Source organism: Oncorhynchus gorbuscha, linkage group LG07, assembly GCF_021184085.1.
Source record: "Oncorhynchus gorbuscha isolate QuinsamMale2020 ecotype Even-year linkage group LG07, OgorEven_v1.0, whole genome shotgun sequence".
Lineage (NCBI taxonomy): Eukaryota > Metazoa > Chordata > Actinopteri > Salmoniformes > Salmonidae > Oncorhynchus > Oncorhynchus gorbuscha.
The window spans coordinates 61,326,424-61,353,744 of NC_060179.1; the positions used below are offsets into that span (position 1 = coordinate 61,326,424).

Genomic DNA, 27,321 nt, shown 5'->3' on the forward strand with positions numbered 1-27,321 from the left:
ATTCTTGACATTCTCTCAACCAGCTTCATGAGGTACTCACCTAGAATGCATTTCAATTAACAGCTGTGCCTTCTTAAAGGTTAAGTTGTGGAATTTCTTTTCTGAATGCATTTGAGCCGATCAGTTGTGTTGTGACACGGTAGGGGCGGTATACAGAAGGTAGCCCTATTTGGTAAAAGACCCAAGTCCATATTATGGCAAGACCAGCTCAAATAAGCAAAGAGAAACGACAGTCCATCAATACTTTAAAACATGAAGGTCAGTCAATATGGAACATTTCATGAACTTTGAAAGCATCTTCAAGTGCAGTCGCTGTGATGAAACTGGCTCTCTTGACTGGAACGGAAGACCCATAGTTGCCTCTGCTGCATAGGATAAATTCATGAAATACATCCACAGGTACACCTCCAATTGACTCAAATGATGTTACTTAGCCTATCAGAAGCTTCTAAAGCCATGACATCATTTTCTGGAATTTTCCAAGCTGTTGAAAGGCACAGTCAACTTAGTGTATGTGAACTTTGACCCACTGGAATTGTGATACAATGAATTATAAGTGAAATAATCTGTAAACAATTGTTGGAAAAATTACTTGTCATGCTAGATGTCCTAACCGACTTGTCAAAACTATAGTTTGTTCACAAGACATTTGTGGAGTGGTTGAAAAATGAGTTTTAATTACTCCAACCTAAGTGAATGTAAACTTCCGACTTCACCTGTAAATTTAAATGTGCCTTTAAGCTAGCCCTTACAGAGTTCTAATCTAATGGATTTGTAATTTTTTATTTTTTTATTTTTTACATCTCCCCTTCTTAGGGAGCCTTTGTCATTGAACCTGCAGAGCAAGAAGCTGGCCTTGGACATCCAGAAAACCATCCAGGGAACAACAACCTCCATTTCTATGAAAGGCTGCTACTGGTGAGGCCTGCTCTCTGACTTAGTCAGTAAGTGCGCCTCAGCAAACCCTGTCCGTGTTGGACATGGGCACTGATGGTGCCATAGTGACTCAAAATATATCCTGACAGATCTCCCTCTCTATTGGGGCCTGTCTCTGCAACTGACACACAAGGGCAATTAATGTACATTCATTTATATACACATTGCCTCCTGTAAAATGTTATTGTTTGTTTTAGCATGGCTTATGTGGCCCACTCTGGGATGGCTGCAGATGAAATAGCAGAGACTATTGATTCAGCTGTCAGCACCATCGTGACAAAACTACGGGTTAGGTGAGTTTACTGCCAGGATGTCTTCCTGATCTCCCTAATCAATTGTACCCCGTCAACACAGATATTTACACTTTTATTATACGCTAAATGGTCAGGTATACTCAATGTTTATTAATGCTAAAGAAATGTGTGGGCCCAGTCTGAAAATCACCTTTGATAACTCTATTGTCTGGGGTGAGATTACAGGGCCTATAGTACTGTGGTACGTTAAGCTTATTGCCTGCTCTGTATAGCAGTGTGATTAAACCCATGTGCCTACAATCCTGACAAAGAAAGGCCTTTGCGGCCACTTGTTAATCTGAGTGATACGATACACAGGGTAGAAATGGCCGTAACATTGAAAATGTTTTCTTCACAGAAATAGTTTTGACCTGAATGTATGAGTGATTGTGTTCTTTGAGTATAAAGTGTTGTCTCTTGCAGAAAGGACCGTTGATAAAGGTCATCCACTTGAAAAGTCAATCAGTGGCTCTGCCCATCTACACCTCTAACCTGAGTAACCTGACCCTTATAGATGAAACACAGAAACAGACCCGCGCAGCCATGGATGCCAAGGTAGGACTGCTACACACAAATGCTTGTAAATTGCTTTGGAAGATTATATTATTTGATCAATGATCTATTTTTGTCAAATTAAAGGACTCGTCTTTGCACTGGTTCGGAACCTGTTTTACACTATTAATTTTGGTTTAAATCCAGTGCTATATGAAACCCATTCCAGTGAGGCAGGGGAGCGGTCTCCATTTAGTGCTGTCTCCCTGTTCACTCTCTGGGAACATCAACATAGCTCTTAGTGCCACATATGGACTATTGAGGTCAATTGCAGACCTCTATTATTTACATGCATGCAGTACCAGTAAAAGTTTTGACACACCTACTCAAGGTTAAATAAACCTAATGGGTTTCTTTATTTTTTACTTTGTAGAACAATAGTGAAGACATCAAAACTATGAAATAACACACATGGAATCATGTTGTAACCAAGTGTTAATTAACTTCTTGACGTCACCCATCCCTGTCGCGGGATCATTTTAGTCAGCAGCCGCTGAATAGCATAGCGCCACAGTCAAATAATATTACAAGAAAATATTCATGTTCATGAAATCACAAGTGAAATATATTGAAACACAGCTTAGCCTTTTGTTAATCACCCTGTCATCTCAGATTTTGAAATTATGCTTTACAGCCAAAGCAAGACAAACATTTGTGTAAGTTTATCGAAAGCCTAGCATAGCATTATGCCTAGCTAGCAGCAGGCAACCTGGTCACGAAAATCAGAAAAGCAATCTAATTAAATTGTTTACCTTTGATGAGCTTCAGATATTTTCACTCACGAGACTCCTAGTTAGATAGCAAATGTTCCTTTTTTCCAAAAATATTATTTTTGTAGCCGAAATAACTCCATTAGTTCTTCACGTTTGGCTGAGAATTCGACCGGAAATTGCGGTCACGACAACGCCGGAAAATATTCCAAATTAGGTCCGTAATATCGACAGAAACATGGCAAACGTTGTTTCTAATCAATCCTCAAGGTGTTTTTCAAATATCTATTCGATAATATATCAACCGGGACAGCTGTATTGTCCGTAAGACCGGGAGGAAAAATAGCTACCTCTGTCTATTACGCAAGCGTTACTCTGAGAGCCCTCAGCCGGACACTTACGCAATGTAGTCGTTTACGCTCATTCTTCAACATAAAGGCGTGAAACTACGTCAAAATGCTGTAGACACCTTGGGGAATACGTAGAAAGGGGAATCTGGTTGATAGCCCATTCACTGCTCAATAGGGACGCATCAGAACGCAGAGCTTCAAAACATGAGTCACTTCCTGATTGGATTTTTCTCAGGCTTTCGCCTGCAATATCAGTTCTGTTATACTCACAGACAATATTTTTACAGTTTTGGAAACTTTAGTGTTTTCTATCCTAAGCTGTCAATTATATGCATATTCTAGCATCTTGTCCTGACAAAATGGCCTGTTTACTTTGGGAATGTTATTTTTTCCAAAAATGAAAATAGTGCCCCCTATTTTCAACAGGTTTTAAACAAATCAAAATATTTGAGATTCTTCCAAGTAGCCACCCTTTGCCTTGACAGCTTTGCACATTCTTGACATTCTCTCAACCAGCTTCATGAGGTACTCACCTAGAATGCATTTCAATTAACAGCTGTGCCTTCTTAAAGGTTAAGTTGTGGAATTTCTTTTCTGAATGCATTTGAGCCGATCAGTTGTGTTGTGACACGGTAGGGGCGGTATACAGAAGGTAGCCCTATTTGGTAAAAGACCCAAGTCCATATTATGGCAAGACCAGCTCAAATAAGCAAAGAGAAACGACAGTCCATCAATACTTTAAAACATGAAGGTCAGTCAATATGGAACATTTCATGAACTTTGAAAGCATCTTCAAGTGCAGTCGCTGTGATGAAACTGGCTCTCTTGACTGGAACGGAAGACCCATAGTTGCCTCTGCTGCATAGGATAAATTCATGAAATACATCCACAGGTACACCTCCAATTGACTCAAATGATGTTACTTAGCCTATCAGAAGCTTCTAAAGCCATGACATCATTTTCTGGAATTTTCCAAGCTGTTGAAAGGCACAGTCAACTTAGTGTATGTGAACTTTGACCCACTGGAATTGTGATACAATGAATTATAAGTGAAATAATCTGTAAACAATTGTTGGAAAAATTACTTGTCATGCTAGATGTCCTAACCGACTTGTCAAAACTATAGTTTGTTCACAAGACATTTGTGGAGTGGTTGAAAAATGAGTTTGAATTACTCCAACCTAAGTGAATGTAAACTTCCGACTTCACCTGTAAATTTAAATGTGCCTTTAAGCTAGCCCTTACAGAGTTCTAATCTAATGGCTTTGTAATTTTTTTTAATTTTTTTTTAACATCTCCCCTTCTTAGGGAGCCTTTGTCATTGAACCTGCAGAGCAAGAAGCTGGCCTTGGACATCCAGAAAACCATCCAGGGAACAACAACCTCCATTTCTATGAAAGGCTGCTACTGGTGAGGCCTGCTCTCTGACTTAGTCAGTAAGTGCGCCTCAGCAAACCCTGTCCGTGTTGGACATGGGCACTGATGGTGCCATAGTGACTCAAAATATATCCTGACAGATCTCCCTCTCTATTGGGGCCTGTCTCTGCAACTGACACACAAGGGCAATTAATGTACATTCATTTATATACACATTGCCTCCTGTAAAATGTTATTGTTTGTTTTAGCATGGCTTATGTGGCCCACTCTGGGATGGCTGCAGATGAAATAGCAGAGACTATTGATTCAGCTGTCAGCACCATCGTGACAAAACTACGGGTTAGGTGAGTTTACTGCCAGGATGTCTTCCTGATCTCCCTAATCAATTGTACCCCGTCAACACAGATATTTACACTTTTATTATACGCTAAATGGTCAGGTATACTCAATGTTTATTAATGCTAAAGAAATGTGTGGGCCCAGTCTGAAAATCACCTTTGATAACTCTATTGTCTGGGGTGAGATTACAGGGCCTATAGTACTGTGGTACGTTAAGCTTATTGCCTGCTCTGTATAGCAGTGTGATTAAACCCATGTGCCTACAATCCTGACAAAGAAAGGCCTTTGCGGCCACTTGTTAATCTGAGTGATACGATACACAGGGTAGAAATGGCCGTAACATTGAAAATGTTTTCTTCACAGAAATAGTTTTGACCTGAATGTATGAGTGATTGTGTTCTTTGAGTATAAAGTGTTGTCTCTTGCAGAAAGGACCGTTGATAAAGGTCATCCACTTGAAAAGTCAATCAGTGGCTCTGCCCATCTACACCTCTAACCTGAGTAACCTGACCCTTATAGATGAAACACAGAAACAGACCCGCGCAGCCATGGATGCCAAGGTAGGACTGCTACACACAAATGCTTGTAAATTGCTTTGGAAGATTATATTATTTGATCAATGATCTATTTTTGTCAAATTAAAGGACTCGTCTTTGCACTGGTTCGGAACCTGTTTTACACTATTAATTTTGGTTTAAATCCAGTGCTATATGAAACCCATTCCAGTGAGGCAGGGGAGCGGTCTCCATTTAGTGCTGTCTCCCTGTTCACTCTCTGGGAACATCAACATAGCTCTTAGTGCCACATATGGACTATTGAGGTCAATTGCAGACCTCTATTATTTACATGCATGCAGTACCAGTAAAAGTTTTGACACACCTACTCAAGGTTAAATAAACCTAATGGGTTTCTTTATTTTTTACTTTGTAGAACAATAGTGAAGACATCAAAACTATGAAATAACACACATGGAATCATGTTGTAACCAAGTGTTAATTAACTTCTTGACGTCACCCATCCCTGTCGCGGGATCATTTTAGTCAGCAGCCGCTGAATAGCATAGCGCCACAGTCAAATAATATTACAAGAAAATATTCATGTTCATGAAATCACAAGTGAAATATATTGAAACACAGCTTAGCCTTTTGTTAATCACCCTGTCATCTCAGATTTTGAAATTATGCTTTACAGCCAAAGCAAGACAAACATTTGTGTAAGTTTATCGAAAGCCTAGCATAGCATTATGCCTAGCTAGCAGCAGGCAACCTGGTCACGAAAATCAGAAAAGCAATCTAATTAAATTGTTTACCTTTGATGAGCTTCGGATATTTTCACTCACGAGACTCCTAGTTAGATAGCAAATGTTCCTTTTTTCCAAAAATATTATTTTTGTAGCCGAAATAACTCCATTAGTTCTTCACGTTTGGCTGAGAATTCGACCGAAATTGCGGTCACGACAACGCCGGAAAATATTCCAAATTAGGTCCGTAATATCGACAGAAACATGGCAAACGTTGTTTCTAATCAATCCTCAAGGTGTTTTTCAAATATCTATTCGATAATATATCAACCGGGACAGCTGTATTGTCCGTAAGACCGGGAGGAAAAATAGCTACCTCTGTCTATTACGCAAGCGTTACTCTGAGAGCCCTCAGCCGGACACTTACGCAATGTAGTCGTTTACGCTCATTCTTCAACATAAAGGCGTGAAACTACGTCAAAATGCTGTAGACACCTTGGGGAATACGTAGAAAGGGGAATCTGGTTGATAGCCCATTCACTGCTCAATAGGGACGCATCAGAACGCAGAGCTTCAAAACATGAGTCACTTCCTGATTGGATTTTTCTCAGGCTTTCGCCTGCAATATCAGTTCTGTTATACTCACAGACAATATTTTTACAGTTTTGGAAACTTTAGTGTTTTCTATCCTAAGCTGTCAATTATATGCATATTCTAGCATCTTGTCCTGACAAAATGGCCTGTTTACTTTGGGAATGTTATTTTTTCCAAAAATGAAAATAGTGCCCCCTATTTTCAACAGGTTTTAAACAAATCAAAATATTTGAGATTCTTCCAAGTAGCCACCCTTTGCCTTGACAGCTTTGCACATTCTTGACATTCTCTCAACCAGCTTCATGAGGTACTCACCTAGAATGCATTTCAATTAACAGCTGTGCCTTCTTAAAGGTTAAGTTGTGGAATTTCTTTTCTGAATGCATTTGAGCCGATCAGTTGTGTTGTGACACGGTAGGGGCGGTATACAGAAGGTAGCCCTATTTGGTAAAAGACCCAAGTCCATATTATGGCAAGACCAGCTCAAATAAGCAAAGAGAAACGACAGTCCATCAATACTTTAAAACATGAAGGTCAGTCAATATGGAACATTTCATGAACTTTGAAAGCATCTTCAAGTGCAGTCGCTGTGATGAAACTGGCTCTCTTGACTGGAACGGAAGACCCATAGTTGCCTCTGCTGCATAGGATAAATTCATGAAATACATCCACAGGTACACCTCCAATTGACTCAAATGATGTTACTTAGCCTATCAGAAGCTTCTAAAGCCATGACATCATTTTCTGGAATTTTCCAAGCTGTTGAAAGGCACAGTCAACTTAGTGTATGTGAACTTTGACCCACTGGAATTGTGATACAATGAATTATAAGTGAAATAATCTGTAAACAATTGTTGGAAAAATTACTTGTCATGCTAGATGTCCTAACCGACTTGTCAAAACTATAGTTTGTTCACAAGACATTTGTGGAGTGGTTGAAAAATGAGTTTGAATTACTCCAACCTAAGTGAATGTAAACTTCCGACTTCACCTGTAAATTTAAATGTGCCTTTAAGCTAGCCCTTACAGAGTTCTAATCTAATGTATTTGTAATTTTTTTTTTTTTTTTTTTAACATCTCCCCTTCTTAGGGAGCCTTTGTCATTGAACCTGCAGAGCAAGAAGCTGGCCTTGGACATCCAGAAAACCATCCAGGGAACAACAACCTCCATTTCTATGAAAGGCTGCTACTGGTGAGGCCTGCTCTCTGACTTAGTCAGTAAGTGCGCCTCAGCAAACCCTGTCCGTGTTGGACATGGGCACTGATGGTGCCATAGTGACTCAAAATATATCCTGACAGATCTCCCTCTCTATTGGGGCCTGTCTCTGCAACTGACACACAAGGGCAATTAATGTACATTCATTTATATACACATTGCCTCCTGTAAAATGTTATTGTTTGTTTTAGCATGGCTTATGTGGCCCACTCTGGGATGGCTGCAGATGAAATAGCAGAGACTATTGATTCAGCTGTCAGCACCATCGTGACAAAACTACGGGTTAGGTGAGTTTACTGCCAGGATGTCTTCCTGATCTCCCTAATCAATTGTACCCCGTCAACACAGATATTTACACTTTTATTATACGCTAAATGGTCAGGTATACTCAATGTTTATTAATGCTAAAGAAATGTGTGGGCCCAGTCTGAAAATCACCTTTGATAACTCTATTGTCTGGGGTGAGATTACAGGGCCTATAGTACTGTGGTACGTTAAGCTTATTGCCTGCTCTGTATAGCAGTGTGATTAAACCCATGTGCCTACAATCCTGACAAAGAAAGGCCTTTGCGGCCACTTGTTAATCTGAGTGATACGATACACAGGGTAGAAATGGCCGTAACATTGAAAATGTTTTCTTCACAGAAATAGTTTTGACCTGAATGTATGAGTGATTGTGTTCTTTGAGTATAAAGTGTTGTCTCTTGCAGAAAGGACCGTTGATAAAGGTCATCCACTTGAAAAGTCAATCAGTGGCTCTGCCCATCTACACCTCTAACCTGAGTAACCTGACCCTTATAGATGAAACACAGAAACAGACCCGCGCAGCCATGGATGCCAAGGTAGGACTGCTACACACAAATGCTTGTAAATTGCTTTGGAAGATTATATTATTTGATCAATGATCTATTTTTGTCAAATTAAAGGACTAGTCTTTGCACTGGTTCGGAACCTGTTTTACACTATTAATTTTGGTTTAAATCCAGTGCTATATGAAACCCATTCCAGTGAGGCAGGGGAGCGGTCTCCATTTAGTGCTGTCTCCTGTTCACTCTCTGGGAACATCAACATAGCTCTTAGTGCCACATATGGACTATTGAGGTCAATTGCAGACCTCTATTATTTACATGCATATTTACATGCATGCAGTACCAGTAAAAGTTTTGACACACCTACTCAAGGTTAAATAAACCTAAAGGGTTTCTTTATTTTTTACTTTGTAGAACAATAGTGAAGACATCAAAACTATGAAATAACACACATGGAATCATGTTGTAACCAAGTGTTAATTAACTTCTTGACGTCACCCATCCCTGTCGCGGGATCATTTTAGTCAGCAGCCGCTGAATAGCATAGCGCCACAGTCAAATAATATTACAAGAAAATATTCATGTTCATGAAATCACAAGTGAAATATATTGAAACACAGCTTAGCCTTTTGTTAATCACCCTGTCATCTCAGATTTTGAAATTATGCTTTACAGCCAAAGCAAGACAAACATTTGTGTAAGTTTATCGAAAGCCTAGCATAGCATTATGCCTAGCTAGCAGCAGGCAACCTGGTCACGAAAATCAGAAAAGCAATCTAATTAAATTGTTTACCTTTGATGAGCTTCAGATATTTTCACTCACGAGACTCCTAGTTAGATAGCAAATGTTCCTTTTTTCCAAAAATATTATTTTTGTAGCCGAAATAACTCCATTAGTTCTTCACGTTTGGCTGAGAATTCGACCGGAAATTGCGGTCACGACAACGCCGGAAAATATTCCAAATTAGGTCCGTAATATCGACAGAAACATGGCAAACGTTGTTTCTAATCAATCCTCAAGGTGTTTTTCAAATATCTATTCGATAATATATCAACCGGGACAGCTGTATTGTCCGTAAGACCGGGAGGAAAAATAGCTACCTCTGTCTATTACGCAAGCGTTACTCTGAGAGCCCTCAGCCGGACACTTACGCAATGTAGTCGTTTACGCTCATTCTTCAACATAAAGGCGTGAAACTACGTCAAAATGCTGTAGACACCTTGGGGAATACGTAGAAAGGGGAATCTGGTTGATAGCCCATTCACTGCTCAATAGGGACGCATCAGAACGCAGAGCTTCAAAACATGAGTCACTTCCTGATTGGATTTTTCTCAGGCTTTCGCCTGCAATATCAGTTCTGTTATACTCACAGACAATATTTTTACAGTTTTGGAAACTTTAGTGTTTTCTATCCTAAGCTGTCAATTATATGCATATTCTAGCATCTTGTCCTGACAAAATGGCCTGTTTACTTTGGGAATGTTATTTTTTCCAAAAATGAAAATAGTGCCCCTATTTTCAACAGGTTTTAAACAAATCAAAATATTTGAGATTCTTCCAAGTAGCCACCCTTTGCCTTGACAGCTTTGCACATTCTTGACATTCTCTCAACCAGCTTCATGAGGTACTCACCTAGAATGCATTTCAATTAACAGCTGTGCCTTCTTAAAGGTTAAGTTGTGGAATTTCTTTTCTGAATGCATTTGAGCCGATCAGTTGTGTTGTGACACGGTAGGGCGGTATACAGAAGGTAGCCCTATTTGGTAAAAGACCCAAGTCCATATTATGGCAAGACCAGCTCAAATAAGCAAAGAGAAACGACAGTCCATCAATACTTTAAAACATGAAGGTCAGTCAATATGGAACATTTCATGAACTTTGAAAGCATCTTCAAGTGCAGTCGCTGTGATGAAACTGGCTCTCTTGACTGGAACGGAAGACCCATAGTTGCCTCTGCTGCATAGGATAAATTCATGAAATACATCCACAGGTACACCTCCAATTGACTCAAATGATGTTACTTAGCCTATCAGAAGCTTCTAAAGCCATGACATCATTTTCTGGAATTTTCCAAGCTGTTGAAAGGCACAGTCAACTTAGTGTATGTGAACTTTGACCCACTGGAATTGTGATACAATGAATTATAAGTGAAATAATCTGTAAACAATTGTTGGAAAAATTACTTGTCATGCTAGATGTCCTAACCGACTTGTCAAAACTATAGTTTGTTCACAAGACATTTGTGGAGTGGTTGAAAAATGAGTTTGAATTACTCCAACCTAAGTGAATGTAAACTTCCGACTTCACCTGTAAATTTAAATGTGCCTTTAAGCTAGCCCTTACAGAGTTCTAATCTAATGTATTTGTAATTTTTTTATTATTTTTTTTAACATCTCCCCTTCTTAGGGAGCCTTTGTCATTGAACCTGCAGAGCAAGAAGCTGGCCTTGGACATCCAGAAAACCATCCAGGGAACAACAACCTCCATTTCTATGAAAGGCTGCTACTGGTGAGGCCTGCTCTCTGACTTAGTCAGTAAGTGCGCCTCAGCAAACCCTGTCCGTGTTGGACATGGGCACTGATGGTGCCATAGTGACTCAAAATATATCCTGACAGATCTCCCTCTCTATTGGGGCCTGTCTCTGCAACTGACACACAAGGGCAATTAATGTACATTCATTTATATACACATTGCCTCCTGTAAAATGTTATTGTTTGTTTTAGCATGGCTTATGTGGCCCACTCTGGGATGGCTGCAGATGAAATAGCAGAGACTATTGATTCAGCTGTCAGCACCATCGTGACAAAACTACGGGTTAGGTGAGTTTACTGCCAGGATGTCTTCCTGATCTCCCTAATCAATTGTACCCCGTCAACACAGATATTTACACTTTTATTATACGCTAAATGGTCAGGTATACTCAATGTTTATTAATGCTAAAGAAATGTGTGGGCCCAGTCTGAAAATCACCTTTGATAACTCTATTGTCTGGGGTGAGATTACAGGGCCTATAGTACTGTGGTACGTTAAGCTTATTGCCTGCTCTGTATAGCAGTGTGATTAAACCCATGTGCCTACAATCCTGACAAAGAAAGGCCTTTGCGGCCACTTGTTAATCTGAGTGATACGATACACAGGGTAGAAATGGCCGTAACATTGAAAATGTTTTCTTCACAGAAATAGTTTTGACCTGAATGTATGAGTGATTGTGTTCTTTGAGTATAAAGTGTTGTCTCTTGCAGAAAGGACCGTTGATAAAGGTCATCCACTTGAAAAGTCAATCAGTGGCTCTGCCCATCTACACCTCTAACCTGAGTAACCTGACCCTTATAGATGAAACACAGAAACAGACCCGCGCAGCCATGGATGCCAAGGTAGGACTGCTACACACAAATGCTTGTAAATTGCTTTGGAAGATTATATTATTTGATCAATGATCTATTTTTGTCAAATTAAAGGACTAGTCTTTGCACTGGTTCGGAACCTGTTTTACACATTTTGGTTTAAATCCAGTGCTATATGAAACCCATTCCAGTGAGGCAGGGGAGCGGTCTCCATTTAGTGCTGTCTCCCTGTTCACTCTCTGGGAACATCAACATAGCTCTTAGTGCCACATATGGACTATTGAGGTCAATTGCAGACCTCTATTATTTACATTTACATGCAGTACCAGTAAAAGTTTTGACACACCTACTCAAGGTTAAATAAACCTAAAGGGTTTCTTTATTTTTTACTTTGTAGAACAATAGTGAAGACATCAAAACTATGAAATAACACACATGGAATCATGTTGTAACCAAGTGTTAATTAACTTCTTGACGTCACCCATCCCTGTCGCGGGATCATTTTAGTCAGCAGCCGCTGAATAGCATAGCGCCACAGTCAAATAATATTACAAGAAAATATTCATGTTCATGAAATCACAAGTGAAATATATTGAAACACAGCTTAGCCTTTTGTTAATCACCCTGTCATCTCAGATTTTGAAATTATGCTTTACAGCCAAAGCAAGACAAACATTTGTGTAAGTTTATCGAAAGCCTAGCATAGCATTATGCCTAGCTAGCAGCAGGCAACCTGGTCACGAAAATCAGAAAAGCAATCTAATTAAATTGTTTACCTTTGATGAGCTTCAGATATTTTCACTCACGAGACTCCTAGTTAGATAGCAAATGTTCCTTTTTTCCAAAAATATTATTTTTGTAGCCGAAATAACTCCATTAGTTCTTCACGTTTGGCTGAGAATTCGACCGGAAATTGCGGTCACGACAACGCCGGAAAATATTCCAAATTAGGTCCGTAATATCGACAGAAACATGGCAAACGTTGTTTCTAATCAATCCTCAAGGTGTTTTTCAAATATCTATTCGATAATATATCAACCGGGACAGCTGTATTGTCCGTAAGACCGGGAGGAAAAATAGCTACCTCTGTCTATTACGCAAGCGTTACTCTGAGAGCCCTCAGCCGGACACTTACGCAATGTAGTCGTTTACGCTCATTCTTCAACATAAAGGCGTGAAACTACGTCAAAATGCTGTAGACACCTTGGGGAATACGTAGAAAGGGGAATCTGGTTGATAGCCCATTCACTGCTCAATAGGGACGCATCAGAACGCAGAGCTTCAAAACATGAGTCACTTCCTGATTGGATTTTTCTCAGGCTTTCGCCTGCAATATCAGTTCTGTTATACTCACAGACAATATTTTTACAGTTTTGGAAACTTTAGTGTTTTCTATCCTAAGCTGTCAATTATATGCATATTCTAGCATCTTGTCCTGACAAAATGGCCTGTTTACTTTGGGAATGTTATTTTTTCCAAAAATGAAAATAGTGCCCCCTATTTTCAACAGGTTTTAAACAAATCAAAATATTTGAGATTCTTCCAAGTAGCCACCCTTTGCCTTGACAGCTTTGCACATTCTTGACATTCTCTCAACCAGCTTCATGAGGTACTCACCTAGAATGCATTTCAATTAACAGCTGTGCCTTCTTAAAGGTTAAGTTGTGGAATTTCTTTTCTGAATGCATTTGAGCCGATCAGTTGTGTTGTGACACGGTAGGGGCGGTATACAGAAGGTAGCCCTATTTGGTAAAAGACCCAAGTCCATATTATGGCAAGACCAGCTCAAATAAGCAAAGAGAAACGACAGTCCATCAATACTTTAAAACATGAAGGTCAGTCAATATGGAACATTTCATGAACTTTGAAAGCATCTTCAAGTGCAGTCGCTGTGATGAAACTGGCTCTCTTGACTGGAACGGAAGACCCATAGTTGCCTCTGCTGCATAGGATAAATTCATGAAATACATCCACAGGTACACCTCCAATTGACTCAAATGATGTTACTTAGCCTATCAGAAGCTTCTAAAGCCATGACATCATTTTCTGGAATTTTCCAAGCTGTTGAAAGGCACAGTCAACTTAGTGTATGTGAACTTTGACCCACTGGAATTGTGATACAATGAATTATAAGTGAAATAATCTGTAAACAATTGTTGGAAAAATTACTTGTCATGCTAGATGTCCTAACCGACTTGTCAAAACTATAGTTTGTTCACAAGACATTTGTGGAGTGGTTGAAAAATGAGTTTGAATTACTCCAACCTAAGTGAATGTAAACTTCCGACTTCACCTGTAAGTTTAAATGTGCCTTTAAGCTAGCCCTTACAGAGTTCTAATCTAATGGATTTGTAATTTTTTTTAATTTATTTTTTTTACATCTCCCCTTCTTAGGGAGCCTTTGTCATTGAACCTGCAGAGCAAGAAGCTGGCCTTGGACATCCAGAAAACCATCCAGGGAACAATAACCTCCATTTCTATGAAGGGCTGCTACTGGTGAGGCCTGCTCTCTGACTTAGTCAGTAAGTGCGCCTCAGCAAACCCTGTCCGTGTTGGACATGGGCACTGATGGTGCCATAGTGACTCAAAATATATCCTGACAGATCTCCCTCTCTATTGGGGCCTGTCTCTGCAACTGACACACAAGGGCAATTAATGTACATTCATTTATATACACATTGCCTCCTGTAAAATGTTATTGTTTGTTTTAGCATGGCTTATGTGGCCCACTCTGGGATGGCTGCAGATGAAATAGCAGAGACTATTGATTCAGCTGTCAGCACCATCGTGACAAAACTACGGGTTAGGTGAGTTTACTGCCAGGATGTCTTCCTGATCTCCCTAATCAATTGTACCCCGTCAACACAGATATTTACACTTTTATTATACGCTAAATGGTCAGGTATACTCAATGTTTATTAATGCTAAAGAAATGTGTGGGCCCAGTCTGAAAATCACCTTTGATAACTCTATTGTCTGGGGTGAGATTACAGGGCCTATAGTACTGTGGTACGTTAAGCTTATTGCCTGCTCTGTATAGCAGTGTGATTAAACCCATGTGCCTACAATCCTGACAAAGAAAGGCCTTTGCGGCCACTTGTTAATCTGAGTGATACGATACACAGGGTAGAAATGGCCGTAACATTGAAAATGTTTTCTTCACAGAAATAGTTTTGACCTGAATGTATGAGTGATTGTGTTCTTTGAGTATAAAGTGTTGTCTCTTGCAGAAAGGACCGTTGATAAAGGTCATCCACTTGAAAAGTCAATCAGTGGCTCTGCCCATCTACACCTCTAACCTGAGTAACCTGACCCTTATAGATGAAACACAGAAACAGACCCGCGCAGCCATGGATGCCAAGGTAGGACTGCTACACACAAATGCTTGTAAATTGCTTTGGAAGATTATATTATTTGATCAATGATCTATTTTTGTCAAATTAAAGGACTAGTCTTTGCACTGGTTCGGAACCTGTTTTACACTATTAATTTTGGTTTAAATCCAGTGCTATATGAAACCCATTCCAGTGAGGCAGGGGAGCGGTCTCCATTTAGTGCTGTCTCCCTGTTCACTCTCTGGGAACATCAACATAGCTCTTAGTGCCACATATGGACTATTGAGGTCAATTGCAGACCTCTATTATTTACATGCATGCATGCAGTACCAGTAAAAGTTTTGACACACCTACTCAAGGTTAAATAAACCTAATGGGTTTCTTTATTTTTTACTTTGTAGAACAATAGTGAAGACATCAAAACTATGAAATAACACACATGGAATCATGTTGTAACCAAGTGTTAATTAACTTCTTGACGTCACCCATCCCTGTCGCGGGATCATTTTAGTCAGCAGCCGCTGAATAGCATAGCGCCACAGTCAAATAATATTACAAGAAAATATTCATGTTCATGAAATCACAAGTGAAATATATTGAAACACAGCTTAGCCTTTTGTTAATCACCCTGTCATCTCAGATTTTGAAATTATGCTTTACAGCCAAAGCAAGACAAACATTTGTGTAAGTTTATCGAAAGCCTAGCATAGCATTATGCCTAGCTAGCAGCAGGCAACCTGGTCACGAAAATCAGAAAAGCAATCTAATTAAATTGTTTACCTTTGATGAGCTTCAGATATTTTCACTCACGAGACTCCTAGTTAGATAGCAAATGTTCCTTTTTTCCAAAAATATTATTTTTGTAGCCGAAATAACTCCATTAGTTCTTCACGTTTGGCTGAGAATTCGACCGGAAATTGCGGTCACGACAACGCCGGAAAATATTCCAAATTAGGTCCGTAATATCGACAGAAACATGGCAAACGTTGTTTCTAATCAATCCTCAAGGTGTTTTTCAAATATCTATTCGATAATATATCAACCGGGACAGCTGTATTGTCCGTAAGACCGGGAGGAAAAATAGCTACCTCTGTCTATTACGCAAGCGTTACTCTGAGAGCCCTCAGCCGGACACTTACGCAATGTAGTCGTTTACGCTCATTCTTCTCAACATAAAGGCGTGAAACTACGTCAAAATGCTGTAGACACCTTGGGGAATACGTAGAAAGGGGAATCTGGTTGATAGCCCATTCACTGCTCAATAGGGACGCATCAGAACGCAGAGCTTCAAAACATGAGTCACTTCCTGATTGGATTTTTCTCAGGCTTTCGCCTGCAATATCAGTTCTGTTATACTCACAGACAATATTTTTACAGTTTTGGAAACTTTAGTGTTTTCTATCCTAAGCTGTCAATTATATGCATATTCTAGCATCTTGTCCTGACAAAATGGCCTGTTTACTTTGGGAATGTTATTTTTTCCAAAAATGAAAATAGTGCCCCTATTTTCAACAGGTTTTAAACAAATCAAAATATTTGAGATTCTTCCAAGTAGCCACCCTTTGCCTTGACAGCTTTGCACATTCTTGACATTCTCTCAACCAGCTTCATGAGGTACTCACCTAGAATGCATTTCAATTAACAGCTGTGCCTTCTTAAAGGTTAAGTTGTGGAATTTCTTTTCTGAATGCATTTGAGCCGATCAGTTGTGTTGTGACACGGTAGGGGCGGTATACAGAAGGTAGCCCTATTTGGTAAAAGACCCAAGTCCATATTATGGCAAGACCAGCTCAAATAAGCAAAGAGAAACGACAGTCCATCAATACTTTAAAACATGAAGGTCAGTCAATATGGAACATTTCATGAACTTTGAAAGCATCTTCAAGTGCAGTCGCTGTGATGAAACTGGCTCTCTTGACTGGAACGGAAGACCCATAGTTGCCTCTGCTGCATAGGATAAATTCATGAAATACATCCACAGGTACACCTCCAATTGACTCAAATGATGTTACTTAGCCTATCAGAAGCTTCTAAAGCCATGACATCATTTTCTGGAATTTTCCAAGCTGTTGAAAGGCACAGTCAACTTAGTGTATGTGAACTTTGACCCACTGGAATTGTGATACAATGAATTATAAGTGAAATAATCTGTAAACAATTGTTGGAAAAAATTACTTGTCATGCTAGATGTCCTAACCGACTTGTCAAAACTATAGTTTGTTCACAAGACATTTGTGGAGTGGTTGAAAAATGAGTTTGAATTACTCCAACCTAAGTGAATGTAAACTTCCGACTTCACCTGTAAATTTAAATGTGCCTTTAAGCTAGCCCTTACAGAGTTCTAATCTAATGTATTTGTAATTTTTTTATTATTTTTTTTTAACATCTCCCCTTCTTAGGGAGCCTTTGTCATTGAACCTGCAGAGCAAGAAGCTGGCCTTGGACATCCAGAAAACCATCCAGGGAACAACAACCTCCATTTCTATGAAAGGCTGCTACTGGTGAGGCCTGCTCTCTGACTTAGTCAGTAAGTGCGCCTCAGCAAACCCTGTCCGTGTTGGACATGGGCACTGATGGTGCCATAGTGACTCAAAATATATCCTGACAGATCTCCCTCTCTATTGGGGCCTGTCTCTGCAACTGACACACAAGGGCAATTAATGTACATTCATTTATATACACATTGCCTCCTGTAAAATGTTATTGTTTGTTTTAGCATGGCTTATGTGGCCCACTCTGGGATGGCTGCAGATGAAATAGCAGAGACTATTGATTCAGCTGTCAGCACCATCGTGACAAAACTACGGGTTAGGTGAGTTTACTGCCAGGATGTCTTCCTGATCTCCCTAATCAATTGTACCCCGTCAACACAGATATTTACACTTTTATTATACGCTAAATGGTCAGGTATACTCAATGTTTATTAATGCTAAAGAAATGTGTGGGCCCAGTCTGAAAATCACCTTTGATAACTCTATTGTCTGGGGTGAGATTACAGGGCCTATAGTACTGTGGTACGTTAAGCTTATTGCCTGCTCTGTATAGCAGTGTGATTAAACCCATGTGCCTACAATCCTGACAAAGAAAGGCCTTTGCGGCCACTTGTTAATCTGAGTGATACGATACACAGGGTAGAAATGGCCGTAACATTGAAAATGTTTTCTTCACAGAAATAGTTTTGACCTGAATGTATGAGTGATTGTGTTCTTTGAGTATAAAGTGTTGTCTCTTGCAGAAAGGACCGTTGATAAAGGTCATCCACTTGAAAAGTCAATCAGTGGCTCTGCCCATCTACACCTCTAACCTGAGTAACCTGACCCTTATAGATGAAACACAGAAACAGACCCGCGCAGCCATGGATGCCAAGGTAGGACTGCTACACACAAATGCTTGTAAATTGCTTTGGAAGATTATATTATTTGATCAATGATCTATTTTTGTCAAATTAAAGGACTAGTCTTTGCACTGGTTCGGAACCTGTTTTACACTCTATTAATTTTGGTTTAAATCCAGTGCTATATGAAACCCATTCCAGTGAGGCAGGGGAGCGGTCTCCATTTAGTGCTGTCTCCCTGTTCACTCTCTGGGAACATCAACATAGCTCTTAGTGCCACATATGGACTATTGAGGTCAATTGCAGACCTCTATTATTTACATGCATATTTACATGCATGCAGTACCAGTAAAAGTTTTGACACACCTACTCAAGGTTAAATAAACCTAAAGGGTTTCTTTATTTTTTACTTTGTAGAACAATAGTGAAGACATCAAAACTATGAAATAACACACATGGAATCATGTTGTAACCAAGTGTTAATTAACTTCTTGACGTCACCCATCCCTGTCGCGGGATCATTTTAGTCAGCAGCCGCTGAATAGCATAGCGCCACAGTCAAATAATATTACAAGAAAATATTCATGTTCATGAAATCACAAGTGAAATATATTGAAACACAGCTTAGCCTTTTGTTAATCACCCTGTCATCTCAGATTTTGAAATTATGCTTTACAGCCAAAGCAAGACAAACATTTGTGTAAGTTTATCGAAAGCCTAGCATAGCATTATGCCTAGCTAGCAGCAGGCAACCTGGTCACGAAAATCAGAAAAGCAATCTAATTAAATTGTTTACCTTTGATGAGCTTCAGATATTTTCACTCACGAGACTCCTAGTTAGATAGCAAATGTTCCTTTTTTCCAAAAATATTATTTTTGTAGCCGAAATAACTCCATTAGTTCTTCACGTTTGGCTGAGAATTCGACCGGAAATTGCGGTCACGACAACGCCGGAAAATATTCCAAATTAGGTCCGTAATATCGACAGAAACATGGCAAACGTTGTTTCTAATCAATCCTCAAGGTGTTTTTCAAATATCTATTCGATAATATATCAACCGGGACAGCTGTATTGTCCGTAAGACCGGGAGGAAAAATAGCTACCTCTGTCTATTACGCAAGCGTTACTCTGAGAGCCCTCAGCCGGACACTTACGCAATGTAGTCGTTTACGCTCATTCTTCAACATAAAGGCGTGAAACTACGTCAAAATGCTGTAGACACCTTGGGGAATACGTAGAAAGGGGAATCTGGTTGATAGCCCATTCACTGCTCAATAGGGACGCATCAGAACGCAGAGCTTCAAAACATGAGTCACTTCCTGATTGGATTTTTCTCAGGCTTTCGCCTGCAATATCAGTTCTGTTATACTCACAGACAATATTTTTACAGTTTTGGAAACTTTAGTGTTTTCTATCCTAAGCTGTCAATTATATGCATATTCTAGCATCTTGTCCTGACAAAATGGCCTGTTTACTTTGGGAATGTTATTTTTTCCAAAAATGAAAATAGTGCCCCTATTTTCAACAGGTTTTAAACAAATCAAAATATTTGAGATTCTTCCAAGTAGCCACCCTTTGCCTTGACAGCTTTGCACATTCTTGACATTCTCTCAACCAGCTTCATGAGGTACTCACCTAGAATGCATTTCAATTAACAGCTGTGCCTTCTTAAAGGTTAAGTTGTGGAATTTCTTTTCTGAATGCATTTGAGCCGATCAGTTGTGTTGTGACACGGTAGGGGCGGTATACAGAAGGTAGCCCTATTTGGTAAAAGACCCAAGTCCATATTATGGCAAGACCAGCTCAAATAAGCAAAGAGAAACGACAGTCCATCAATACTTTAAAACATGAAGGTCAGTCAATATGGAACATTTCATGAACTTTGAAAGCATCTTCAAGTGCAGTCGCTGTGATGAAACTGGCTCTCTTGACTGGAACGGAAGACCCATAGTTGCCTCTGCTGCATAGGATAAATTCATGAAATACATCCACAGGTACACCTCCAATTGACTCAAATGATGTTACTTAGCCTATCAGAAGCTTCTAAAGCCATGACATCATTTTCTGGAATTTTCCAAGCTGTTGAAAGGCACAGTCAACTTAGTGTATGTGAACTTTGACCCACTGGAATTGTGATACAATGAATTATAAGTGAAATAATCTGTAAACAATTGTTGGAAAAATTACTTGTCATGCTAGATGTCCTAACCGACTTGTCAAAACTATAGTTTGTTCACAAGACATTTGTGGAGTGGTTGAAAAATGAGTTTGAATTACTCCAACCTAAGTGAATGTAAACTTCCGACTTCACCTGTAAATTTAAATGTGCCTTTAAGCTAGCCCTTACAGAGTTCTAATCTAATGGATTTGTAATTTTTTTATTTTTTTGTTTTAACATCTCCCCTTCTTAGGGAGCCTTTGTCATTGAACCTGCAGAGCAAGAAGCTGGCCTTGGACATCCAGAAAACCATCCAGGGAACAACAACCTCCATTTCTATGAAAGGCTGCTACTGGTGAGGCCTGCTCTCTGACTTAGTCAGTAAGTGCGCCTCAGCAAACCCTGTCCGTGTTGGACATGGGCACTGATGGTGCCATAGTGACTCAAAATATATCCTGACAGATCTCCCTCTCTATTGGGGCCTGTCTCTGCAACTGACACACAAGGGCAATTAATGTACATTCATTTATATACACATTGCCTCCTGTAAAATGTTATTGTTTGTTTTAGCATGGCTTATGTGGCCCACTCTGGGATGGCTGCAGATGAAATAGCAGAGACTATTGATTCAGCTGTCAGCACCATCGTGACAAAACTACGGGTTAGGTGAGTTTACTGCCAGGATGTCTTCCTGATCTCCCTAATCAATTGTACCCCGTCAACACAGATATTTACACTTTTATTATACGCTAAATGGTCAGGTATACTCAATGTTTATTAATGCTAAAGAAATGTGTGGGCCCAGTCTGAAAATCACCTTTGATAACTCTATTGTCTGGGGTGAGATTACAGGGCCTATAGTACTGTGGTACGTTAAGCTTATTGCCTGCTCTGTATAGCAGTGTGATTAAACCCATGTGCCTACAATCCTGACAAAGAAAGGCCTTTGCGGCCACTTGTTAATCTGAGTGATACGATACACAGGGTAGAAATGGCCGTAACATTGAAAATGTTTTCTTCACAGAAATAGTTTTGACCTGAATGTATGAGTGATTGTGTTCTTTGAGTATAAAGTGTTGTCTCTTGCAGAAAGGACCGTTGATAAAGGTCATCCACTTGAAAAGTCAATCAGTGGCTCTGCCCATCTACACCTCTAACCTGAGTAACCTGACCCTTATAGATGAAACACAGAAACAGACCCGCGCAGCCATGGATGCCAAGGTAGGACTGCTACACACAAATGCTTGTAAATTGCTTTGGAAGATTATATTATTTGATCAATGATCTATTTTTGTCAAATTAAAGGACTAGTCTTTGCACTGGTTCGGAACCTGTTTTACACTCTATTAATTTTGGTTTAAATCCAGTGCTATATGAAACCCATTCCAGTGAGGCAGGGGAGCGGTCTCCATTTAGTGCTGTCTCCCTGTTCACTCTCTGGGAACATCAACATAGCTCTTAGTGCCACATATGGACTATTGAGGTCAATTGCAGACCTCTATTATTTACATGCATGCAGTACCAGTAAAAGTTTTGACACACCTACTCAAGGTTAAATAAACCTAATGGGTTTCTTTATTTTTTACTTTGTAGAACAATAGTGAAGACATCAAAACTATGAAATAACACACATGGAATCATGTTGTAACCAAGTGTTAATTAACTTCTTGACGTCACCCATCCCTGTCGCGGGATCATTTTAGTCAGCAGCCGCTGAATAGCATAGCGCCACAGTCAAATAATATTACAAGAAAATATTCATGTTCATGAAATCACAAGTGAAATATATTGAAACACAGCTTAGCCTTTTGTTAATCACCCTGTCATCTCAGATTTTGAAATTATGCTTTACAGCCAAAGCAAGACAAACATTTGTGTAAGTTTATCGAAAGCCTAGCATAGCATTATGCCTAGCTAGCAGCAGGCAACCTGGTCACGAAAATCAGAAAAGCAATCTAATTAAATTGTTTACCTTTGATGAGCTTCAGATATTTTCACTCACGAGACTCCTAGTTAGATAGCAAATGTTCCTTTTTTCCAAAAATATTATTTTTGTAGCCGAAATAACTCCATTAGTTCTTCACGTTTGGCTGAGAATTCGACCGAAATTGCGGTCACGACAACGCCGGAAAATATTCCAAATTAGGTCCGTAATATCGACAGAAACATGGCAAACGTTGTTTCTAATCAATCCTCAAGGTGTTTTTCAAATATCTATTCGATAATATATCAACCGGGACAGCTGTATTGTCCGTAAGACCGGGAGGAAAAATAGCTACCTCTGTCTATTACGCAAGCGTTACTCTGAGAGCCCTCAGCCGGACACTTACGCAATGTAGTCGTTTACGCTCAGTCTTCAACATAAAGGCGTGAAACTACGTCAAAATGCTGTAGACACCTTGGGGAATACGTAGAAAGGGGAATCTGGTTGATAGCCCATTCACTGCTCAATAGGGACGCATCAGAACGCAGAGCTTCAAAACATGAGTCACTTCCTGATTGGATTTTTCTCAGGCTTTCGCCTGCAATATCAGTTCTGTTATACTCACAGACAATATTTTTACAGTTTTGGAAACTTTAGTGTTTTCTATCCTAAGCTGTCAATTATATGCATATTCTAGCATCTTGTCCTGACAAAATGGCCTGTTTACTTTGGGAATGTTATTTTTTCCAAAAATGAAAATAGTGCCCCTATTTTCAACAGGTTTTAAACAAATCAAAATATTTGAGATTCTTCCAAGTAGCCACCCTTTGCCTTGACAGCTTTGCACATTCTTGACATTCTCTCAACCAGCTTCATGAGGTACTCACCTAGAATGCATTTCAATTAACAGCTGTGCCTTCTTAAAGGTTAAGTTGTGGAATTTCTTTTCTGAATGCATTTGAGCCGATCAGTTGTGTTGTGACACGGTAGGGGCGGTATACAGAAGGTAGCCCTATTTGGTAAAAGACCCAAGTCCATATTATGGCAAGACCAGCTCAAATAAGCAAAGAGAAACGACAGTCCATCAATACTTTAAAACATGAAGGTCAGTCAATATGGAACATTTCATGAACTTTGAAAGCATCTTCAAGTGCAGTCGCTGTGATGAAACTGGCTCTCTTGACTGGAACGGAAGACCCATAGTTGCCTCTGCTGCATAGGATAAATTCATGAAATACATCCACAGGTACACCTCCAATTGACTCAAATGATGTTACTTAGCCTATCAGAAGCTTCTAAAGCCATGACATCATTTTCTGGAATTTTCCAAGCTGTTGAAAGGCACAGTCAACTTAGTGTATGTGAACTTTGACCCACTGGAATTGTGATACAATGAATTATAAGTGAAATAATCTGTAAACAATTGTTGGAAAAATTACTTGTCATGCTAGATGTCCTAACCGACTTGTCAAAACTATAGTTTGTTCACAAGACATTTGTGGAGTGGTTGAAAAATGAGTTTGAATTACTCCAACCTAAGTGAATGTAAACTTCCGACTTCACCTGTAAATTTAAATGTGCCTTTAAGCTAGCCCTTACAGAGTTCTAATCTAATGGCTTTGTAATTTTTTTTAATTTTTTTTTAACATCTCCCCTTCTTAGGGAGCCTTTGTCATTGAACCTGCAGAGCAAGAAGCTGGCCTTGGACATCCAGAAAACCATCCAGGGAACAACAACCTCCATTTCTATGAAAGGCTGCTACTGGTGAGGCCTGCTCTCTGACTTAGTCAGTAAGTGCGCCTCAGCAAACCCTGTCCGTGTTGGACATGGGCACTGATGGTGCCATAGTGACTCAAAATATATCCTGACAGATCTCCCTCTCTATTGGGGCCTGTCTCTGCAACTGACACACAAGGGCAATTAATGTACATTCATTTATATACACATTGCCTCCTGTAAAATGTTATTGTTTGTTTTAGCATGGCTTATGTGGCCCACTCTGGGATGGCTGCAGATGAAATAGCAGAGACTATTGATTCAGCTGTCAGCACCATCGTGACAAAACTACGGGTTAGGTGAGTTTACTGCCAGGATGTCTTCCTGATCTCCCTAATCAATTGTACCCCGTCAACACAGATATTTACACTTTTATTATACGCTAAATGGTCAGGTATACTCAATGTTTATTAATGCTAAAGAAATGTGTGGGCCCAGTCTGAAAATCACCTTTGATAACTATTGTCTGGGGTGAGATTACAGGGCCTATAGTACTGTGGTACGTTAAGCTTATTGCCTGCTCTGTATAGCAGTGTGATTAAACCCATGTGCCTACAATCCTGACAAAGAAAGGCCTTTGCGGCCACTTGTTAATCTGAGTGATACGATACACAGGGTAGAAATGGCCGTAACATTGAAAATGTTTTCTTCACAGAAATAGTTTTGACCTGAATGTATGAGTGATTGTGTTCTTTGAGTATAAAGTGTTGTCTCTTGCAGAAAGGACCGTTGATAAAGGTCATCCACTTGAAAAGTCAATCAGTGGCTCTGCCCATCTACACCTCTAACCTGAGTAACCTGACCCTTATAGATGAAACACAGAAACAGACCCGCGCAGCCATGGATGCCAAGGTAGGACTGCTACACACAAATGCTTGTAAATTGCTTTGGAAGATTATATTATTTGATCAATGATCTATTTTTGTCAAATTAAAGGACTAGTCTTTGCACTGGTTCGGAACCTGTTTTACACTCTATTAATTTTGGTTTAAATCCAGTGCTATATGAAACCCATTCCAGTGAGGCAGGGGAGCGGTCTCCATTTAGTGCTGTCTCCCTGTTCACTCTCTGGGAACATCAACATAGCTCTTAGTGCCACATATGGACTATTGAGGTCAATTGCAGACCTCTATTGTTTACATGCATATTTACATGCATGCAGTACCAGTAAAAGTTTTGACACACCTACTCAAGGTTAAATAAACCTAAAGGGTTTCTTTATTTTTTACTTTGTAGAACAATAGTGAAGACATCAAAACTATGAAATAACACACATGGAATCATGTTGTAACCAAGTGTTAATTAACTTCTTGACGTCACCCATCCCTGTCGCGGGATCATTTTAGTCAGCAGCCGCTGAATAGCATAGCGCCACAGTCAAATAATATTACAAGAAAATATTCATGTTCATGAAATCACAAGTGAAATATATTGAAACACAGCTTAGCCTTTTGTTAATCACCCTGTCATCTCAGATTTTGAAATTATGCTTTACAGCCAAAGCAAGACAAACATTTGTGTAAGTTTATCGAAAGCCTAGCATAGCATTATGCCTAGCTAGCAGCAGGCAACCTGGTCACGAAAATCAGAAAAGCAATCTAATTAAATTGTTTACCTTTGATGAGCTTCAGATATTTTCACTCACGAGACTCCTAGTTAGATAGCAAATGTTCCTTTTTTCCAAAAATATTATTTTTGTAGCCGAAATAACTCCATTAGTTCTTCACGTTTGGCTGAGAATTCGACCGGAAATTGCGGTCACGACAACGCCGGAAAATATTCCAAATTAGGTCCGTAATATCGACAGAAACATGGCAAACGTTGTTTCTAATCAATCCTCAAGGTGTTTTTCAAATATCTATTCGATAATATATCAACCGGGACAGCTGTATTGTCCGTAAGACCGGGAGGAAAAATAGCTACCTCTGTCTATTACGCAAGCGTTACTCTGAGAGCCCTCAGCCGGACACTTACGCAATGTAGTCGTTTACGCTCAGTCTTCAACATAAAGGCGTGAAACTACGTCAAAATGCTGTAGACACCTTGGGGAATACGTAGAAAGGGGAATCTGGTTGATAGCCCATTCACTGCTCAATAGGGACGCATCAGAACGCAGAGCTTCAAAACATGAGTCACTTCCTGATTGGATTTTTCTCAGGCTTTCGCCTGCAATATCAGTTCTGTTATACTCACAGACAATATTTTTACAGTTTTGGAAACTTTAGTGTTTTCTATCCTAAGCTGTCAATTATATGCATATTCTAGCATCTTGTCCTGACAAAATGGCCTGTTTACTTTGGGAATGTTATTTTTTCCAAAAATGAAAATAGTGCCCCTATTTTCAACAGGTTTTAAACAAATCAAAATATTTGAGATTCTTCCAAGTAGCCACCCTTTGCCTTGACAGCTTTGCACATTCTTGACATTCTCTCAACCAGCTTCATGAGGTACTCACCTAGAATGCATTTCAATTAACAGCTGTGCCTTCTTAAAGGTTAAGTTGTGGAATTTCTTTTCTGAATGCATTTGAGCCGATCAGTTGTGTTGTGACACGGTAGGGGCGGTATACAGAAGGTAGCCCTATTTGGTAAAAGACCCAAGTCCATATTATGGCAAGACCAGCTCAAATAAGCAAAGAGAAACGACAGTCCATCAATACTTTAAAACATGAAGGTCAGTCAATATGGAACATTTCATGAACTTTGAAAGCATCTTCAAGTGCAGTCGCTGTGATGAAACTGGCTCTCTTGACTGGAACGGAAGACCCATAGTTGCCTCTGCTGCATAGGATAAGTTCATGAGAGTTAACTGCACCTCAGATTGCTGCCCAAATAAATACTTCAGAGTTCATGTAACAGATACATCTCAACATCAACTGTTCAAATTGCTGCGAAGAAACCACTACTAAAGGGTACCAATTAGAAGAGACTTTCTTGGGCCAAGAAACACAATCAATTGAAATCCTTTGGTCAGTCCAAATAGTGGTCCAAATAGTGGTCCTTCTGTAGCTCAGTTGGTAGAGCATGGCGCTT

The 27,321-nt window shown here is 39.7% G+C and overlaps 1 protein-coding gene and 8 non-coding genes across 11 annotated transcripts in view; all 9 read left to right on the forward strand.

Moving 5' to 3' along the window:
• LOC124040162 (eukaryotic peptide chain release factor GTP-binding subunit ERF3A-like) overlaps window positions 1–27,321 on the forward strand; it is a 46,244-nt gene that overhangs the window by 18,123 nt on the left and 800 nt on the right. For all 3 annotated transcript variants that reach the window (XM_046357072.1, XM_046357073.1, XM_046357074.1), the window contains 24 exons: window positions 817–918; window positions 1,134–1,229; window positions 1,653–1,784; window positions 4,150–4,251; window positions 4,467–4,562; window positions 4,986–5,117; window positions 7,482–7,583; window positions 7,799–7,894; window positions 8,318–8,449; window positions 10,824–10,925; window positions 11,141–11,236; window positions 11,660–11,791; window positions 14,156–14,257; window positions 14,473–14,568; window positions 14,992–15,123; window positions 17,496–17,597; window positions 17,813–17,908; window positions 18,332–18,463; window positions 20,843–20,944; window positions 21,160–21,255; window positions 21,679–21,810; window positions 24,176–24,277; window positions 24,493–24,588; window positions 25,010–25,141. The gene's annotated coding sequence lies outside the window, so the exon portion shown is untranslated. The remainder of the gene's footprint in view (window positions 1–816; window positions 919–1,133; window positions 1,230–1,652; window positions 1,785–4,149; window positions 4,252–4,466; window positions 4,563–4,985; window positions 5,118–7,481; window positions 7,584–7,798; window positions 7,895–8,317; window positions 8,450–10,823; window positions 10,926–11,140; window positions 11,237–11,659; window positions 11,792–14,155; window positions 14,258–14,472; window positions 14,569–14,991; window positions 15,124–17,495; window positions 17,598–17,812; window positions 17,909–18,331; window positions 18,464–20,842; window positions 20,945–21,159; window positions 21,256–21,678; window positions 21,811–24,175; window positions 24,278–24,492; window positions 24,589–25,009; window positions 25,142–27,321) is intronic.
• LOC124040541 lies at window positions 1,365–1,492 on the forward strand. Its single transcript, XR_006839771.1, has one exon. It is a non-coding gene; the product is annotated as a small nucleolar RNA ACA64 (small nucleolar RNA).
• On the forward strand, window positions 4,698–4,825 carry LOC124040542. The gene has a single exon (XR_006839772.1). It is a non-coding gene; the product is annotated as a small nucleolar RNA ACA64 (small nucleolar RNA).
• Window positions 8,030–8,157, forward strand: LOC124040543. The gene has a single exon (XR_006839773.1). It is a non-coding gene; the product is annotated as a small nucleolar RNA ACA64 (small nucleolar RNA).
• Window positions 11,372–11,499, forward strand: LOC124040545. Its single transcript, XR_006839774.1, has one exon. It is a non-coding gene; the product is annotated as a small nucleolar RNA ACA64 (small nucleolar RNA).
• LOC124040546 lies at window positions 14,704–14,831 on the forward strand. Its single transcript, XR_006839775.1, has one exon. It is a non-coding gene; the product is annotated as a small nucleolar RNA ACA64 (small nucleolar RNA).
• On the forward strand, window positions 18,044–18,171 carry LOC124040488. Its single transcript, XR_006839728.1, has one exon. It is a non-coding gene; the product is annotated as a small nucleolar RNA ACA64 (small nucleolar RNA).
• Window positions 21,391–21,518, forward strand: LOC124040489. The gene has a single exon (XR_006839729.1). It is a non-coding gene; the product is annotated as a small nucleolar RNA ACA64 (small nucleolar RNA).
• On the forward strand, window positions 24,724–24,849 carry LOC124040490. The gene has a single exon (XR_006839730.1). It is a non-coding gene; the product is annotated as a small nucleolar RNA ACA64 (small nucleolar RNA).